Genomic DNA, 4,207 nt, shown 5'->3' with positions numbered 1-4,207 from the left:
CCATAAATGACATTCGTCACGATGGGCTTTCTGGATTATAGCAATTCTGGGTTGTGTGAAGGGGGAGTATGGCGTTGTAGTTTTCATTTGCATTTCCATCATGACTCATGATACCTAACATCCTTTCTTGGGCCTATTGAAAATTTTCTCTTTTCTAGAGAAGGGTCTATTCTGGTACATTTTAGAAGTTTAGTTTGTCTTTTTGTCTAAGAGTGTAAGAGTTCTTTGTTGAATGACACTTCCATTAGATCTATAACGTGAAATTCTTCCCTTTCTGTAGGTTGTCTTGTCACTTCCTGGATAGATTCTTTTAATGCCAAAAAGGATGAATCTCGAGGCAATCTCATTTATCTTTTTCATCGATTATTGTTTGATGCCAGATCGAAGAACTCTTTGCTAAATACAAGGGCTTGAAGATTCATCCACGTGCTGTCTTCTAGAGGTTTGAATTTTAAGGCTCGAATAAATTTCAAGTTCACCTTTATGTGGTATGAGTTCAGGGTCGAATCTCATTCCCCTACAGATGATAGTCATTTTGCTAGCACCCTCTGTTCAAAGGACTCTCCTGTACCCATGTCCATGTTTTCCACCCATGTCAAACATCCAATGACCTTAGAGAGATGGGTTTATTTCTAGGCTCTTAATTCTGTTCCATCCTTCTATATGTGTAGGTAGGCCTGCATTACAGATTTTGGTTTCTCTTGGCAACAGACCGCATATAGGGGCATGGTTCCCTAAGGGTATAGGAGTAGAAAAATGCCTATCCCTAGAGATGTCGGAGCCGACCTGAAGAAAAAAGCACAGTGCGGTCCTCACCTGTGACGATGATGCTGTGAACAAAGTATGCTGCCATCAGTCATTTAAAGGCACAGCACATACTGTTACTTATATCATATATTAGTTGTTTATGGCGATCAAGAACCATGTAACTGTTCAATGTATTCTTTACAACCATACCATTTTAATTGTGGTCATATTTATTTGTCTGTTTATTCACATTATTTCATTAATGTGAGATATGTCACCCCTCTCAGCATGTGATTTTTGTTCTTTGTTGATTTTCTTATGGAAACATCCTTTAACACTGTAGTTGCAAGAATGTCAAAATAATATGCAGTCTAACCAAGACAGGATGACTAAGAATCTACCTCATGTAAAAATGTACATATTGGAAAAGTTAGCTGCATGCAAAGGGAGGAGCAGGTGATAGGAGATTTGTAAATTAAGGCCCCATAAGTCATTGCCTCAACCCTCACTCACAGTAAATAAGTTCCAGTAACCGATACTGGTATCCCACAGCTATGTAAATACACAAGGCACATCATGACCAGATACATGCACAGGGTAAAGTGGTATGGGATCTTGCTGTGATAGTCCCATGAACAGAGTAGATAGGGAATCCCAGGAAGGTCGTTGGAAGCATCATTTATTCCATTTGTAGCTGGAAAATGTTTAACTTTTGACATGAATATCTGCAAAGAGACTATGTCCTTTACTATGTTTTCTTCACAAATGACATTTCAAACAAATCGTAGTTTTAATGGTCAATTGTCCTAAAAGCGATAACTGAAGTACTCCTAAAAATAAAACTTTCGATTACACATTTTAGTCAGTCAGTATGAAACATGGATCACAGCTTTAAAGTCAAAGAGAGAGGAAGGGCATCTGATTTTGAATGTTCTCAGGTTCAAGATTCTATAGTTTCTAGCAATCTCCGTAAAGCATGAAAGGGATACTACTGCTTTTGCAAATTTAACAAAGCAGCCACTAATTTGAGCTTTTAGACGAGAGAATATTCAGAGAAAAGCATCACACTTCTGTCCCTTTTGCAAACCTAGATCCAGTTGATAAATTATTCAAGGTCCTCATTGAGCAGTGGTAGTTTTAAGTATGTAACTGTTGATAGAACCAATTAAATTCCTGAGACCTCAGTCATCTGGCATCAGATGACTGGGGTCTAGTGTCTGGGTGTAATTTTGGGGTCTGACTCAGGTCCTGGTTATCGTTTGGGGGTCTATCTCCAGATCCTGAGGGTGCAGTTTATAGTCCAGCTCTTGATCTGGTGTCTGGGTAATGGGGTCCGGTCAAGTTTGGCCGCGGGTCCAGCGTCCACGTCCAGGTTTCGGTTCTCGCTCTGGCTCCAGGGTCTGGTGTTTGGAATCTGGCGTCTAGGTCTCTTGTCTCAGTGTCAAGTCTCTGACATCTGGTCTTATGTATCCCAGATCTGGGGTTTGTTTTTGGCCCTGGTGCACAGGTGTTTGTTTTTGGCTCCTGTTTATAGGGGTGCGGTTTTTTATTGGTTCCTGTGTTTGTCTTGTCTCTAGGGCCCTCGATCTGATGCTGAGTCCAGGTCCCTTGGTCTGGGGTGTACATCGTTGGTGTCCAGGATCCAGGGTCCAGTGTGGCTATGGCATCCCGTGTCTGTCAACCAATGGTCATTGTTTCCAATGCCAACAGGATCTCCAAGTCAGGGTGCATTAAAGATGGAGAATGTATTCATGGAAAACAGCTAATTTGTGATGCAGCATGGTTGTGACAACAGATCAGTTTTGGAGCAGTTTAGTATGTAGTGCTATAGGCTACTTATGAAGCATCGGGGCAAGGAGGGCTTACAGTGAGGATACTCTGGGGCCCGTTCTCTCTTCAGTTGGAAAGCTGTTCTCTGCTGCTCTACAAACTGTTGAATTTAGGAGCTCTGCTCAGTCTAGTCCTCAGAAGGCAGTTCGGTGCTGAAGGCAGGCAGGTCAGTGAAAGCTTCTCCTCGAAGGTTGGTTTGCATGAGAAATCCTTGTGTAAAGATAGGTGCTAATTTTGTGTGTGTGTGTGTGTGTGTGTGTGTGTGTAAGCACCTTCAGCCACCAGGAACTCTTCTTATGTATTTCTTTTTCTGATCATATGTCCCTCATTCTGGCTTGTGAGGGGCAATAGGCTCCCGGTGTCATGGTCGAGGAGAGGTAAATTTATTATCTCTGTTCCATCCAGCATGTGAAGAGCAGAGAGAGGTTTTGAGAAAAAGGGTTAGGACAGATCTGAATGTGATCCGTCCATCTCAGCTTTAGCCAGCAGGTGGAGAGAAGAGGGAGAGAATGGGGAAGAAAGTAGTAGAGAATCGGGGAAAAAAATCTGTCCCAGTACAACCAAGTGTGTGAAGGGAAGACCAGGTCTTCAGGGAAGGTCGAGAGGAGCATCCTGGGGGTGAAATCTCTATCCTGATTTTAGCCGATGTGTGAGGGCCAAAGCAGTGGCCTGGTAAAAGGGGCCAGGATAGATGGAGGCAACTTGTCCACCTGGTACCAGCCAGTGTGTGAGAAGCAGAGCGGGTGCCCGGTGTGAATGCAAGAAATGTCTGAAGTTGTAGAGAATATTTATAGGAGTTAAATTGAGCAAACCGATACCAGCCAGGGAGCAAGATCTCAGGCTATGAAGAATCGGTTTTGCTGCCGCTTTTATGCATTTGCAGATTTTGAGGGAACATACGGAAGATCACACTAGGTGGTGAAAAGAAAGGCGGTGATGGATTACAAGAGCTAATGAACGTGTCTGATACAGAGCGAATAGTCTCTTCAAGGTGTATTACAGTTTTAAAAAGTGTGTTTAGCTAGCTGCAGAGCAGCAACGGACAGGGCTGGCTGAAAATGTGTCACTAAACTGATAGGTTTGGGCTTCGACTACCCACCAGGACCTGGCCCAGATAGGAATCTGTTCTGATCATCCTGTCGAGGTTACTTTTTTTAGAACCTTTTCTGTCGGAAACCAGCCGACCAAGTCAAACCAGGTCCCTGAATGGGGGAGTGGGGACTGAGAAAAAAGAGAAGACAGACAGGGTGCAGGAGGGAGAACAGATCTCACAACCGTCTCTCCGAGTTTATTTCTTATGCTCCTTTTTATACATAATCTGTTCCTTTGCGTATCCCAAGATAACATAATAAAAATTACATCCTGAAGATCGAGGTACAACCGACACTTCTTTTGACACTCCCTTTTTCTATACTTAATCTTCTTCTTCCTGGAATTCCACAGAACCAGCCTTTTCCCTTTTTGATGCTAGCAGGCCTCCCGAGATAATCCATGCACTCTTTTGAATTTTGAGAGCTTTAGCTCCCTACAATTCCTCCTTTTTTACTTTATAGTAGACTGTGCCTGTCTTCGGTGGCTTCCTGCGAAACATGGAGCTTACCCGTCATTGGAACATGTATTCCATCATACA

The 4,207-nt window shown here is 43.0% G+C and overlaps 1 long non-coding RNA gene across 1 annotated transcript; it reads left to right on the top strand.

Annotated features, from left to right (window-relative positions):
* The first annotated feature begins 220 nt into the window (after nucleotides 1-220).
* On the top strand, nucleotides 221-956 carry LOC120584351 (uncharacterized). The gene is made up of 2 exons (XR_005648011.1): nucleotides 221-442; nucleotides 712-956. It is a non-coding gene; the product is annotated as an uncharacterized LOC120584351 (long non-coding RNA).
* The last annotated feature ends 3,251 nt before the right edge of the window (nucleotides 957-4,207 follow it).

Source organism: Pteropus medius, unplaced genomic scaffold (genome assembly GCF_902729225.1).
Source record: "Pteropus medius unplaced genomic scaffold, Ma_sr-lr_union100, whole genome shotgun sequence".
Classification (NCBI taxonomy): domain Eukaryota; kingdom Metazoa; phylum Chordata; class Mammalia; order Chiroptera; family Pteropodidae; genus Pteropus; species Pteropus medius.
Note: the sequence above shows the minus strand (reverse complement) of the source record. Positions and strands in the feature narration are given on the sequence as shown.